Source organism: Anopheles stephensi, chromosome 3 (assembly GCF_013141755.1).
Source record: "Anopheles stephensi strain Indian chromosome 3, UCI_ANSTEP_V1.0, whole genome shotgun sequence".
Classification (NCBI taxonomy): domain Eukaryota; kingdom Metazoa; phylum Arthropoda; class Insecta; order Diptera; family Culicidae; genus Anopheles; species Anopheles stephensi.
Window position 1 is genome coordinate 20,633,379 of NC_050203.1, and position 16,476 is coordinate 20,649,854.

A 16,476-nucleotide genomic window follows, 5' to 3' on the forward strand; every position below is an offset into this window, starting at 1 on the left:
TGCTTGATTGATCCGCAGGAACGAGCAACAAAAAAAAAAAAACAAGCCGAAGGAAGAAAAGGGAAAACAAATTTCCACCGTACAAATCACAAACCAATCCCAAATAGGGTATTTCCAAACGCCAAAAGCTGATACGTTCCATTCAGTCTAGTCTAGTAAAAACTACGCTATTAGCTTCCCAGTGACTCACCTATACCTGTGATAGCTGGGTGTTAGTTTTTTTTTGTGTTTTAGAACTCCGTTGCCTTCCTTTTGCGTGTCAACAAGAAATGTTTTGTTGTTTTTTGTTACTTCAAAAACTGCTCCCTCCCATATTGACAACATCACAGTCACAAGCGATGGCGAACGGAGGAAGGAAGCAGTAAAAACAAGTTCATGGTGACAAAAAGGGGAGTATGGTATGGGGGCGACTAGCGAAGGGTAGAAAACCGCGAGTGAAGAAGCTCGTTCACTGCGGACGAATTACTGGCAGAATGCGCCAATGCGAGCGGGACGCATTTGCTCCGATCAAAAGTCGAACGATAGCAAAGGATATTTGCCCGTGCTGGTCCTGCTATAAGTGTGTGTGTGTAAGGATTGTACCTTGTGGGTGGTGTGGTGCGGTGACTGCTGTCCACCATTGGAGGGGTTGCAGCAGATCCTTGTCGTGTTACTTCCTTCAACCCACTAATTTAATGACATTTTGCGTGTCTGTGTGCGTGACTACGTGGAAAACTCCGAAAGGGAACGGGAGTGCCGGTGGGCCGGAGTTATAATTACCATGGTTTTGCGGTGGAATATTACACTTTTGGAAAATAAAACCAGAGCTTAATTTATTGTTGTTGGTGATGATGTTGTGTGCGCAGATTTGGTTGTGACAGTAGCCGAGCCAGGTCCGATTATTGGACGGTGCTAACGATCCACCAGGGAGTGATTGAAGCAAGGAGGATTATTTGTCTCACGAGCTAAAACGTTCTAATGATTGCTGAAAGAAAGGTGAATTTATAATTTCAACCACCTTTCGAGACCGAGTATGAAATGTTATTTATTTACACACTTGGAAAAACATCCTCGTAATAAGCTCCACAAGCGCGTTGTTTTAGGTTGAAGGAAAAGCGGTTTTCTAACCCCAAGAACCTTTTCCGGCTAAAGGCACACGTTACAGGGGGGAGGGGGGAGAAAGGGAACGTTGGAAAGTTTGTTTAATCGAAACTGGACCAGAATCGGTGCACCGGTGTAGTGTAGGGTAGCAAGATTGTCGTGTAGACCAACCTTTTACGACCCTGAGCCGCGCCACGCTGGCACCAAGAAGGGTGCCATTTTGGTTCCTGCTTCTTCTTCTTGCACGTCGAGTTGCGTCGATTTCGTCGATCTAGCCGTAAGATAAGAACCGGTAGACGGTAGCAAAACGCCGGCCGGGGGAAAGCTGATAGACGGTTTTGCTCGTGCTGTTACAACAACGAACACGTCTTTCGTACGGTGTTTCTTTACAGGGTTTTGGGGGATGTTTTTTTCTGGTTGTGGTTGCTAACTACTTATTTTGTATTATGAAGTGCATTATATGGTGAAGGAATCTATAATCAGGCACGCCACCGAGTGTGTACACGTACAGGATGAAAGTTTATATGCACATGCAATCTACTCGAATGTTACTGTCCGCTAGTAACCGAAAAAACGGTTGCTAATTGGTAGAATAAGAAAGTTTGTTCAAAATCTATATCGATTCGATGTATTCAATATGATTAACATTAAAACAAATGTCCCTTCCAATATACAGTGGTGAACAAAATAATAAGACCAGCCTACACTACACTACAACCTCGAGCAGTCTTAGCCTGCCAATTTCTGGCTTTCTTGGTCAATATTTCTGGCCAATTTTTGTAGCAGTAGCAAGTAGCAAAGTAGTCAACATCATAAAATTTCCAACAAAGTTTTAAACAAACAATTGGGTCGTGATCTTGCAGATGGCGTCCATAATGTCACGTTCAGTCTTATTTTATATTTTTATGTGATTGTGGTCTTATTGTTTTATCCAGCACTGTTGATCATCATCAATTATCAATTATGAAATCATCAATTAATATAAACTTTTATTCTTTAAATGAATAAAAAACTGAAGGAACAAAAAGACATTTTTTTCATTTAGTTCGGGAATTTGGACTTTTTTTTTGTTTGTAAAACATTTAGCAACAATTACTATTTAAATTTTACGCCAATTTATCATGGATGTACGCACGATTTCATGAAAATAATTGTCGTCCCGCTGCGAACTGTTATTGCAGCGCCTACGGGTTTTCTGTACTGTTTTTAATAGAACCAAGTCATTTTGACAGTTAATTTAGAACAAAAGGTGTTCGGAAAATTGAAGCAGATAGTTCAAATTATTTTTGAAAAATTGCGAAAATATGTTATGTAAAGCTACTACAACCAATGACCGTTTATTTATGTCACTCACTGTATTATTTACCAAATGAGTCATTTTTTTCTTGTAAAAACCTGTAAGAACTTCTTCTTCCTCTTCCTTGGCACTACAACCTCGAGTGGTCTCGACCTGCCATTTCTGACTTTCTGTGACTTAATGCTACCCTTAGTGAAGTAGTCAGCCCTGCGTACGAGAAGGCGGTCTGGATGGGAATTGAACCCCGGACCTGCCGTGTGGTGACCGGCGCCATTTTAGCCTCGGCCACCTTCCCGCACCACCTCTAAGAAAAAGCTGCCTAAATAGAGATTTAATTTGGCCATAGTGCTCTCTATGATCAGAATGAGTTTCAAAACGGCTGGGAAATTTCACCACTTACTTCTCATTTAATGATAAAATACGTCATACACCAACAAATTAACACATTTCCCATTTTTGGTCCTAATTATAAAGTTGTACCCAAAAACCGTTTAAAAAAAAAAAAAAAACTCTTTTTGACATTTTAATATGCCGTGAGGCGAAATGCTCTCCCTTCTTGGCCATTCGAGGAGGAAAAATATGACTGATCGTGCAGGTTTCGCTAAGTTTTGCTCGAATTTTTCCCTACTTCGTTCATTAAAAAAGGTAAGTTTTCTTGCTTCAACTTTCTACGGAATGATTTGCATAAATTGTACGAAATTTCTTCGCAAAGGATTTGTGGCGAAAACCCGAATGACGGCCCGCGCGAAAGAACGAACAGCACGGAAGCAATACATCTTGCTGCGCATCGTTATCGTTGCGGGTTGCGCGAAGTGTTACGGGTCAGAGGGTGTGGGTTTTACAGTTCGGTGCCCCATCGGTGTATTCAAAAGGGCGGTGTTTTGATCGTAATCTAAGGCATGGCACGGCATGAATGTGTGTGTGTGTGAGATTGTAAGGAGGTAGCGTGGGCCGTGTGGAAAAAGACTGAAGCTCGACTTTCCATTCTTGGGCTTGGGTGGAGTGGAGTTGTTTCTCGATGTTGGCCAAATGTTTAGATTTACATGCTCGGGGGTTTGAGAAAAGTGTATTTGCAGGGGGGGCATTCTGATAAGAACGAACTCCCTTTTCTATGATTATTTTCTACAGTTCTAGCTGTATGATTTTACTTTGTGTTTTAATGATCTTTAAGTTTGACAATTACAAGATGCAAGATTCTTGTCAGAAGTCTTTAATAAATTTCTTATGAAAATGTTGATGAGAAATAATTACATTGACTTGCTTATTTATGTAAAGACTTATGTCTTATGTCTAAATACATCCCATGCAACGGCGATTAAATTGCTCTGTAACCCATCACCCGGCCACGACCACTGTATGGCAGCTTTCAACGATCCGAGAACCAACTTTTCATTAGTCCGAACTATTCGCGTGCATATTTGGAAAACTCCTTGCCCTGGAACTACTGGCCACCCCATGGCAATCATTTTTTTCCCCTGCCCCCGGTTCACTCCCCAACACACCAAAGACGCCCGCCAGGCACACAATACAGTACGTGCGAGCGGAAGTTGGCGAAGGAAGCGGGAACGGTAACACTTTGATTGTCCTGCCAGATTAGAGCCCCGATGGTATGGCAGGCCAACTTCTCAAGCGGCGTTAGGTCTTAGGGATGTGGTGGCAAATTAGAGTGAAAGCTTCGACCTTTGCGGGTTCCGTTTTTCCGTGCCAGGGGCTCACGGGTGTTTTCTTTTCTTCTTGTTCCACCATTTCGCGAGCCGTGTTGGTTCGATGGAAGAAAATTCGATCCGTTCGAGGTTTCGCGGGCTGGTGGTTGGTGGGACAGTGAGCGTTGGGAGAGGATGATGGTTGAGCGAGGTATATCCGGTAGTATGTTTGGGGCCAACGGTGACTTGGACTTGGTTGATGTTTGCCTTCCCCATCGTGGATTACAACCGTGCGTTTGAGTGTGTGTACCAGGTACGCGAACTACGGGAAGTTCGATGTCGATCGATAAAACGTTCTTCGAGCGAGAGAACGTTTGCTTACAGGTTAGGTGCTGGAATGGAAAATTAAAAGCACAGTTTTTGGTGGCCTATTGGCTATTTATGCACTGTAATTCACCTCACATAACACAGTCAGAGGGGTTGAATTTATGTACGGTAGTTTGGGTGTTCAATTGTATCGTTACAGGGCAATTATAATGAGTTTTTGTTCCTTATATCGTGTATGAAACAGAGTATCCTGCATGAAATACAATCCGGACTGATCTTTTGCTGTAAGGATAGACCCCCTGGTGACGTGTAAATCAAGTAAAGAAAGTCAGAAAACTTAGACTTTTTAGTGAGGACCAGAGTTTGCCAAAGAGTTCAAAGAGTTATCGTTGTACTTCAAAAAAGCTCTAACGATTCAGTATCTCTAATATTAAAATCTGTTCACAAGTTAAATAACATTAAATGATCAAATTGAAACCCGACGATGATAGACGACTCAGTTCGACTGTGAGTGGTATTGAGCAGCTTGCCAAGACCTCAATGTAGCTATAACTTCATGAGTACAACCGGTCATGGATCGAATTTGCTCTAAATGAAATGAATGAATCTAAATGAAATGAAACCGGTCATGGATCGAATTTGCTCTAAATGAAATGCAACTGTTTAAAGCTCGATACTTGTTCTTTGAGGTATACTCTAAGAGAAACTATACACATGGCGGAAGGTCCATTGTGTGCCAATAGACTTGTAAATGCCCCTAAGCCTTCTTGTTATCGTAACCTAAGCCCAGCATATCTGCACTTTTGTGATCTAGGCGCCTCACACGGGTTTTGCTGTTGGGTGCAGATCGTAGGACATGGCAAACTACTTAGAACGATCTGCTGTACAATCATTGCATATCTTTAGGAGCTATGTTTTTCTAAATAAACTCCCAAGATTCTTGAGAAGAAGCAGCACTGACTATTTTTTTAGTTCTTTATTTATACAGGGCAATATTATTGGTGACAACGGCGCCGATCTACATATGGCAGGACCGAGGTGCAAACCCCATCCGGCTCGTTCCCCCGTAGTGAGGTCTGCCTATCCAACTACGTGGTATCATTAAGTCTAGTGAACCAGACAGTTTACAGTAAGAATTAAATTAATTAGTTAATTTAAAACTCAAACTCAGTATCTCATTGAAAGGTTTAAAGTAAGACTATAATATCTCAAAATGGTCAAATTAAGGTTTCGCACGTGATACAATGTGTTTGGAAATATGAAAATTGTGATAAATTTTGAGTACCGTCTTTTTGTTCAAAAATATTTTTAAAGCATAAGAAAAGCTCGTTGATAACAGCCATTTTAAGAGTCTACAGTTAACGGTCTTATGTCATCTGTCGCATGAGGAGTGTAAACTTTTTCACACGATCATTTGTCCTGGTCCAAGATTTTAAAATATTCTTGTAAGATAAACCCCCCCGTCCCCCCAACGAACTTGGTGCTCAGAGCTCAGAAATCTATTTTTCTCACACAATTTTTCGTTACATGCAATACCATGTGTCTGTTGAAAAATTCCGTACTAACCCTACCGAATACGTAAATTCCTCCGCAGCACGGCAAATTAAGGTCACCCCAGCACGATCTCACCCCCATCTGTGACACCGGTTACGTTGACTTGGAATAAAAATTAAAAGGAATCAAGCGTGGTCGTGTAGCGGAACGGCAGGATATTTCAGGATGCAAGGGTAGCCCATCTGACGCACCGTTCGGTTCCTACCGCTGAGCTAAACTGTACGTATGTGGTTTGTGTGTGAGAATTTCGTATGCAAACCTCACCAGAAGGTAAAAAATGCAGAGGGAAAAAAGTCACAAGGATAATTACGACCAGCTGCCCGCGTAACAAGTGAACTAACCTGCCGCCTGCCATCGTCCCGAGGGGTGTCCCGACTGTATCCTTCCTAATCCCACACGGCGACTTGTCGGCGATTCGTTGCCTGTTGGGCCGTTTGCGCAACCGAAGGCCGGTGCGCCTATCAACCTGTGCGTAAGGTGGTGCGCCGTCATGCAGAACGACCATGTGGTGGCATTTGAACCGCCGGCCTGTTGACCGTTGGCCGTTGATCTCGACCCGTTTGTGCGATCGGGGTTTTTGTTTTCCTGTTGCATTCGAAGTGTGGCTTCGGTTTGGTTAGCTGTTGATCATGGGCATGGGGAAAGTTTCGTGGTGGTTCGGTGGTAAGGCAGAAAGTAAAAAGGTCAACTTTTAACCGTATGCTGGTATCGTAATCGTAGCTAGTTATGGAATGGTACCTGTTGGCAAGCAGACTTTTTGGAGGGAGAATAAGACAGAGTAAGAAAAGGGAAAAAAAGCATTTAAAGGGATCAACTTCCAGAAGGATTCCAGCTAGGAAATGAAGAGCATTTAAAGAGTTAAATAGCTACCGAACATGACGAAATATTTTATTACGAAGTCGATACTCATTAGCAATAAGAAATATTTTATGACAAACGGAAATAATTTTGAATTTAGTAGCGCCTAAAGTTATGCTTTTCGGTATGCACATTTAAAATGTTCTTTCTGTACCTGATTTTATCTACAGAAAAGTAAGTGTACGTTGTTTTAAAACATTTTTTTAATAAATGTGCTATGAAAGATGGAGCTAATCTAATTGCAAAAACACCCTTCGATCAGATTTGCAGATATTAAAGCACATTTTGCCTCTTAAAAAGCCATCTGCCGATCGGTATAAGGAACAACGCAAGAAGAAACCACTCTAGATCAGCTGTTGATCGCTTGCCCGTCACACGTGCCGCGACGTTTCAACGGTCAATCTGTCCTCCGTTTTGATCCTCCCTTTCGCCAGCCTTCTTTGATGACTTCTCGATGAGTGCCTTTAAGGAAGAAGAAAAAAAAGCTTGTCTTCCCGACAACCTGTCCCGGTCTTCGGTTGTTTGCTTTCGACGCTGTCCTCTTCGACGATCGTCTCCACTTCGTTCCGCTGCGTTGCGTAAGAGCAAAGCCAACGGCGCAACAAAGTGCCTGCCGTTGGGATTGGGATGTCCGGGGCGAGAGCGTGCGCTCCAGACATTGGCGGCAAACCGTCAGGTGCATTCGCAACCGTTGGTGCAAACGGCGCAAGGTGCAAACCAAAAAACAAAAAGCGGCTGGGGGAAGATTACACTTTGTGGCTGCAGTTGCTTGGCGTAGCAAGTGGATTAAGGGAGATAAAATAAATTACGCGTCGTCGGGATGCGCATGTGTGGCGAATGTGGTATGGTAGAGAGAGAGCAGAAACAAGAACTTTCCAGCAGTCTTGCAGGCCGTTTTCATTGTGTCTTTGCATCGGTGCACCGAACTGAACATTTAAATTTCGGCACATTGAAATGGAAGGAAAAGACATTAAATTTTACACAGAAAAAAAAGTAAAAGAGAATGAACAAAAATTGTACAAGCTTTTTTAAATTCTAGATTTTATGTTGTGTACACTTTGCTCTCTCACTGACCACGAAAGCACATTGAGATCGTGCGTTTGCAGCGTGGTTAAAATTAATTTTAACGGATACCAAGGCGCCCTTTAAAGTGTTTAAGGGGTCGAAATGAGAACGAGAAGATGGAACCGGGCCTACAAAAAACGGCCCACTGGTCAGGAAAAAGGTGAAGTTAAAAATGGAATAAAAAGAGGTAGTTAATTTTCTACGCGCTTCGATGATTTCGCTTCCAAGCTTCCGTTCGTTAAAAAAAAACAGAAGCATAAGAATTTTGGAACATTTTGACCGTTGGTAGCGAGACCAAAACGCCTGCGTCAGAAACGGACAATGATTTTAATTGTTTTCCGTTCCTGTGGTTTTCTTGCTCTAGCTGTTCATGTTAAAAGAAAATAATTTATTTTATTTTGTTAGCTATTTCACTTCCCTGAAAAAAATATTATACTTCTCTGAAGAAAATGCCATGAAATCGCTCGTAGTTATATTTTCCACCCGTAAGAGCAGATTTTTTGCCACAGGTTGTACAATGGCACATTTGAGCAACATTTCTTACGATCTTTCATTGTGTTTTCAGTTGTATTTTATTCACCCAATAGAAATTAGCATTAAAAAGTCAAAAACTTATGCGTACAACCGGGATTTTACTGTACGGAAGTGACCACTATCGCGAACACTTTGATTTGTCTCAAGGCGTTGTCACCCGGTTTTCTCCGTTTGTTGCTGCTGCATGATAACCGCTGACCCGGCCGACCAGTTCATTTCTTTTTGCGAATGGTTGCGCAATACTTGTGCGATGGACAATGGTGTTTTAGGCCTGGCAGAAAGTCAAACGATAATTAATAATTGTGAATTGTACTGTACCGAAAGGTGTGAGAAATAACATATTTTATCCGAAGCTGCAGGTTGAATTGAAATCTGAAGAGAGAAATGTTACACAGGTGAGAAATGTGAGAAAATGAGTGATACAAATTTTGGCTTGCATTTGAGGATTGTGAAACATGATGTTAACTCAGAAATAATTCAGAAAAATGTGAAACACAAAAAAAGAGATCAAATATAAGTGAAGAAATCAGATGGATTCTACTTAAAATTATCTTAAAAAATAAAATAAAAATGAATTTAATAAACTGATTTAAAACAAATAATTATGCAGTAAATAGAGAAAAAAATTAATCGAATAATTAATAACATGCCCGGGATAAGGCAAATAACAGGGAGGAAATGCCTTGTTAGTATTTGTGAATTTGTAAAAGTCAACACATGCGGTGTTGACAATACGGCGTCAAGCCGTCATCCTAGAAATAAAAATAAATAAAAATAAATAAATTAATAATAATTCAATAAAAAATACGCGTAATATGAGGAGAACCAGTCTCAGTGCCTTATCAAAAGTTCCATAGTCTCAAAGGTAAAGGCTGGACTTCGCTCACTCGTCGAATTTTTGGCATCTGGTTAACTGGCTCTAGGCAGAATAATCCTTCAAGTCTTTTGAATGGGGAGGCCTTTCGGACGATAAAAGCGATAAGTAGCTGTAGTTTCTTAAATCAAAGGTCCCTTGGGCAAAGAGTCCCTTTAGCTCTAGCCGAAGCCCTATGGTTCGTGAGGTCCTTTGGACGACTAGGTCTCTTAGTAAAGGAGATCACTGGGATGACTGGGTTTCTTGGAAGATCAGTGGCTTCCGTGGAAACTGAATTATCTTAGACGACGACGAATTATATTGGATTGCAAGGATGCTTGGAAGACAAGGAGCCTTTAAGTACGAGGCAGCCTAAGCCACGAGATCTCTTGGATATCGAGGTAACTAGACTGACGAAGATCCTTAAAGGGACAGAAGGTTTTGCCGGAGAGGTTTCTAGATGCTGCCCTACTCATGGTTAAACACGCCACTAAACAGTCAGCAGAACGGCGCTTAAAAATTTAAGAATCTGATAAAGTGACATCGATCGAGTTGTTGAGTATGCGCATCGCACCGATCGATGACGCCTTTAGCAACAACAGAGCCGATTTTGGATAGAAGAATTATGTTAGCCCAATCTGTCGTTTCAGTTAAAAAACAGTAAAAAACTTATAGAGCATAATTAAAAATAATTACAAATTATTGATAGAAGGAATATAATTGAAGTAAAATAAAATCCTTTGGTAAAGCGAAGAGCAACATTTGATAAGTCAAATAATCAGTCAAATATTAGTACCAGCAAAGCAAACCATTTCATACGTAAGAACCCTCACCCCTCCCCCCTCGTCCCAAAAACCCTAGGATAGGGAATGATGACGCCAGAGGTCACTGTGAGGGTGTTGATAATAATTTCATGACACGGCCGCGACATTCGAACGGTTGACGATTGTTTGGCCCGTTATGTAAATTCGGAATTAATGAAGCCATTCGTTCGTGTTCGGTTTAATGTTGGTTTTATTGCTCGGTCAGCTCGCCCGGCATCGATCCAGTCGGTGGTTCGTTCCAGAGTGCCTCGTACCGATTGGGAGAGCAGAAAAAAAGAATCCTTCTTTGCTCCCTGTCAAAAAAGCATCACCGGAATGGGTGGGCAGAAGCAAGCACCACTCACGTTTATGATGGCTGTGTAAGGGAGTGTTTGGTGCTTTGCTGTCTTCCATCCACGGACGAAGGACGAAACGGTTCTAGAATCTTTTCACCACCGATGGGTTGTGGTGCTAGAACGTCAGGCGAGCTGTGACATGACGTGACTGCAAGGGAACAAATTAATCAAAACGATGACGGTACGAGGCGTTAGGCTTCTGGTGGGGATGGGGATAAAGCTCACGATCCGCCCAGCGAAAGCGCTGCCCGAAGAATAATGAGCCCCGGTGGCCGGCCCGTTTGCCCATCAACGCTGACCATTAATTCAGTTATTCCAAAGTGTGGTGTGTTCGTAAAATGATTTGCCCTCTTATATTACCCGCTGTATGATGATTTATTTATGTATTGCATAAGCGATTGCATACCCACACACACACCTCCAATGCCAGTTACAAGCACATGAATCTTATATACATATGGGTGGTGAAATGATTATTTGTTCCCCGTTTCTATTGAGTGAAAAATGCGAAACAAATGACCACTTTTCCCGGCGAAAAACAAAACAAAAAAACCTCCCGAAACAAACTATTGCACGACAAAAAACGGAAAAATAAAATGATGCTTGCGGTGATTTATTTGCGGGCATAAATATGGCGAATTTATGTTGGCAAACGCTTTTCCACACACGGTGGGGTGGAATGGGTTATAGGGGGCTTAAGCCTTAGCCTTCCGGTTTCTTTGCGCTGGTTTGCCTGGAGCCCGACCCGTCCGGTCGGTTGGTTGACCAAAAATTTTATGTTTCCCAATCACGGCATCGTACCGTGGGGTGGAGTTTTGTTTCGGGTGGACTTTTCTTTTTTTCATGCCATGAGACGATGGATTAGCATATAAAATGGGCCTTCCCCTGCACATCCAAAACATTCCTTTCGGGGCCTAGGTACTAAGTTAGAGTTTTACCTCAAAGAAATAGTTTTTTGGGAGGATTTTCTATGGATGGATTAAATGTTGGGAAAAGGGAAGTGAAGAAGAAAACAAACGCCTCCCAAGGAGTTAGGAGTGTTGAAAAGTGGTTTAGTACATAGAGTTAGCAGCATGTACTAAATGGAACGGTCGACGGAAAATGTGAACGAACTTGGACCGGCTTGAGAGCGAACTAAGAAAAGCAAGTGAAAATGGTCCGAAATGGAATGAAACGTTTGAAGGGATTGCTGGAAAAAGCTTGAAGTGGTTCGTTATCGTTTATCTGGAATCGATAACAGTGTGTTGGTGTGCGTGTGTGCTTAAGAGGGAGGGAGAGAGAATCGGAGGCAATAATTATGCTATATGTATCACACTTTTGATTGCTGTGATGGAAATGATTGTTTATGTACTTATTCAGGATCGGTTCACTATGCAATCATAATGTTTTAGGCATTGGTTTTTGGTTGATGTTAGCTATATTTAGCACGGCACGGAAGTGTAATTTCAATTCAGTACTTTATCACCATAATCATGTCATTGCTATTATGCATATTATGTATGCCAGGAGCTTTGGAGGTGGAGGTTTTGGAGGAATAATGACAGTATAATAAAAGTTTAATTAAAATATAACATTTCGTGATTTAGGAAGCTTTGCTTCGTAAAAATTGTGCCGAAAGTACGAACTTAAAGCATAATAACAAGAAAAGAAATCCATGTAAATGTAGGTTTCTGAAGTCCAAAATGTGTAAAAGGTTTCGGAATGCTCGACTGAAATTCTTCGAGGTTCAGGGCTAAACTGTACACCAGACCAACTCAAGAAGATCACCTCTCAGGCCAAGAGGTTGTAGTGAGAAGGAAGAAGAATGAAGAGAAGCTTCATTTAGAAGAAATCGACAAGTTCTTCAAGATCACTAAGGATCGCTCCACGGACGACAAGCAATTTGAGGTAATTGTTTCTTACTTACCTAAGTATTAGATACTTTGCTCCCCTACTGACCTAGACTTGTAGCGGAGGTCCTTTAAATACACGAGCTAAAGCGCTCTAATATAGCGAGCTATACTATCCCATAAAGGTTAAAGGTCTCTTCCAGTCATGAGTGAAAATTATACAGATTTTGCTCTTAAATCTGTTTTTAAACCCAAGCATTCTAATCACGGCCTTAAATTTTCATGATATGTAGCTGTGTGTGATATGTGTGATATGTGACTATGGCTTCGATGGGGCTTGGTTCGTTCCGGTTGTCTATTGTAGTGTTGTGGTGTGGGTCTGGACTGGAACGAACAAGCACAGTTAGTTGGACAGTACAAACATGATTTTTTCTGCGTGCAATGATCGCCAACTAGCCCAGCAAGGACACAACCCGTGATCGACCAAGTCAACATCGAATCCAAAAGCGAACGGTGAATTCCATCTCACAACAGCAGGAGTGACTTCACTGTGTACGAGGCTGTATCCGCCGACCACTACCGAGCCCAACGCCAGCACTTGGACTTGGAGCACACTTCATAAAACACTTACCACAAAGACAACACAAAGGATAACAAAAAAAGGAATGGCGGATATGGATTGGAAGGATAATAGGGATGCGGAATCAAAGGATAAGACGGTTGTCTCTGGCGAATCGGAAGATGAGCCTAAAGCAAGCGAGGTCCATAGTCGCCAAAATTTCTCTTATTTCCATACCCGTTCTTCTGCCGATGCTCTAGACTGCACTCGGTTTCGGATTATTTAGACATTTTTCGCTTTTGCTTGATTTTGAACACTAGTTGCTTTACGCATAACCTACTATCTTTGTCAGATATAAAGCTCCAGGGAGAAACATTACTTGACCTGTGCCTGATATAACTTCTATCAAAAACTGACGAAATGCTCTTAGTCGCGTGTGAGAGGAAGATACGTAGAAGGATTTTTGATCAAGTGGATATTTGGAAGCCCATCGTTAGGGCCACTACAATGACGATCTCTATAAGGCGTACGGTGATCTTTCCATCGTACTTTTGCGCTACTCCCCTGACAAGGTAGGTGTGGTTGGCCCAAACTAAGTTGAAGCAGATGCGACTGGTAGACAGTCCGAGATATTGGATTGGCAAAAGAAGGTATTATTTCGTAAACGATATTTTCAGCACATCCAAAGAAGATCCTAGTAGTAAAAGCGTAAGCCATGTTTGTTGCAGTATTTATGTACGTTCCTGTGGTAGGAGGTCTATCAAAAGTAAACGAAACCATCCTAACCATCTTGGACTGGAAGATATGTGTGACAGGCTTGCTAGGATCTGGCAAGCTAACCATACTATCATTTATATGGTGAATTTTAGCTTTGCTATTTTTTTATGTTCCTGTTCCTTTTTGATCGATAGTTATATTTGATCCTGGGCCTCGCAATCTTACATGCACACTGGAAGAGAAATATTTCATGTGTTCAAATGGCTGTCTCTCTTCAAAGCACGCACAGAACGAAAATAGCACTTAAATATCCCGTGCCAATCAGCTTGGTTCTGATAAGCCCTTTTTAATTCGTTGTTGTTTCTGTTTTTAACGATCAGCCGATCAAAAGCGTCTGCTACATATTTTAGCATGCGAACTGAACGGTTTCTTGACAATTCTAACCTACCGTTTGTGCTACGATTCACCTGTACAAGTCACGCCAGGATGCAGAGTGGGCGAGTGGGTTTGATATCGGTGTGGCTAATTGTGGCTCGGCCCAAAACATCACATACGCCGTGGAAAACGAATGAACGTGCGAGGTGTACAATCGATGAAAACTTTACATAACACTTTGCCAACAAACACGCACCTCGGACCCGCGATGGCGCCATGGGTGGAAAATCTAATCGGGCTCTAAGGGTTGGAAAGTATCCTGTTTGCTTCCCGAATCACGCTGCCACACGTGAGTCGTGTAATTTCCCCCCACGGAGGTCGCACGTTAGCGGCACCTATCCTTACCAAACTTGTACACACACACACACACACCTTGCCCTGGTTGGCTGGCGAGTCAATACTGCAATGTAATTTCATATCGGTATGGGCGGTTTGTTGCTACGAGACTCGCGCACGGCAGAAGGTGAAAAACTGCTATTCCAAATACGCCAAAACACTACGCGGCCCGCAGGGGCCAAATGATTTGCTGGCGTGTGTAGCTGTGGCGAGCGTGATGGCTATCGATCAGGGTAAAAGCTGGGCGGTTTGAGGCGGTGGGCAGATGGGAGATCCGGTGCTACCGGATCCTGGCAAGGAGCAAGGCGTTGTGTGAGGAGTAGCTGCTGTTTTTATTTCGCTCTGTACGCGCACGTGAACTAACGATTCAAAGTTCATTAGCCATTTTATATTCAGGAACGCGGTCGGTTCCTCATCGATGGTCCTGATCCCCCATCCTCACTTTCTCGCCCCTTTCTACCAATTTTATGTAATGAGGTGATGTGTAGTGCTTGGTGTAAGGGAACCTCATGCTTCCTGGGGGGACTGGCAGCTTGAAATTATGGGAATTTTCTCAATCAAATGGGTAGAACGTAATCGAGTAGTTCGGGTAGTAGATGCTTATTTTTTCCTTACACTACTTGGCTATTTGTAGAGGGCATGGAATGTACAGTAACGGGCAATGGAATAATACCACCTGAAATTGTAAAAGTAAGGTTATCGCACAGATGTACAACGAATCGATTAAGGTTTTTTTTAGTAAAAGATCTTAGAAAATTTCTCATTCTTTTTCCTAAGGATATCACTCAAGAAAGTGATCCCAACGATCACTCAAGAAGTGAAGAAGGGTCACTTCTCTATTATGCTTTAAAGCGGTTATAGTTGGTAAAACAAACCTTATTAGATGAGGTATATTACAAGTTACAATTTGTGCTTTAAAGTTCACAGCGGTAAAAAGAAGAAGGAGAAGAAGTACAAGAACAACCTAACCTGGATTTGGAATTGTAAAATCCTAACGATTCAATAAAAATCATTTAAATTTTTATCAAAGAGGGAAAAACTCACCCTAAAACAAGATATTACTTTTTTCCTATTCAACCATCCATCCACATGATACGAAGCTAATTTGAAGCCAGAACATCCGCCTTCCTGTAGTGTTTATTCATGTAAATTATGTGTGAAATAAAAGTGAAGCAATTTTTGTCACGTCATAGATACCCAATTTACCGTGCTGATAGCTTTTCGGTTTTCCCCGATGCACGATCGAAAACGTGTTTGTCGAGTATATGTGTGTGTGTGCGTGTGTGAGTATTTTCCTATTCCCCTTTCCTATTGCCATGGGGTACATCATTAGGAAACATTACAGACAATTAGAAGGCTCCAACCCAGAAGGTATCCTCTACTGCTCGTCGGCGCATATACGGTTTATGCTCACCGAAGGCTCCAACCAAAATCATGGGCAACCAACCTAACCTGTGCTTGATGATGGTACGCGACCCGTCCAGCTCGTTGGTCGAATCATGCCAAGTTGCCTCGCCATAACCGCATAATGGTATTGATTTAATAAAATAATCATACTCTCTACTGCAATCGCTACTCGTGAAGGGAGGGCAATGTTTTTTCAAGTTTTTTTTCCTGAAGCACACGGAGGGCTCCGAGGCATTCCATCGATGGGTGAAAATGTAAGGTTACGCTCATGCGGATTTTGTACGGAAGGTGCAGGAAAGGAAAGCTGATGGATGCAGGTGCAGCTTTGGTGCGGTCAGTCGTCTAATGCCGTTTTTCCTGCTCAAATATTCAAGTAGAATTTGTGTCTTACACTGTGGATTAGGAGCAGATTTTAATACACCTTAGCTAGGCTAGTAATTGAGAGGCGGTGCCGTTAAATTCAATTAGAAATATTATATACAGTGAACAATGCTATTCTCAAGATTCAATAAAATAAATAATCTTTCTGAATTTTTTTGAATGATATACGCGCGGTTCAGGCAAAGGCTTTATCGTGGAGACGGGCAATATCATTTAAAAGAATCTCTTATGAAAATTAAATTTAACCGTCGGTTTGGTTATTTAAAATAGCTGTAGGGTCTGAAATTTTATGCTTTGATGCCTTTTCGAAGAACAAATTCGAGTAATACATGCTGCTCAATTCAAATCAACAATTTTCTCTTTAAATTAGATAATTTTAAGTTAAATTACGCAACGAGTCTGCATTCGTTCCTGTTAGCATCAATGGGAGCAGTTTTCGAGC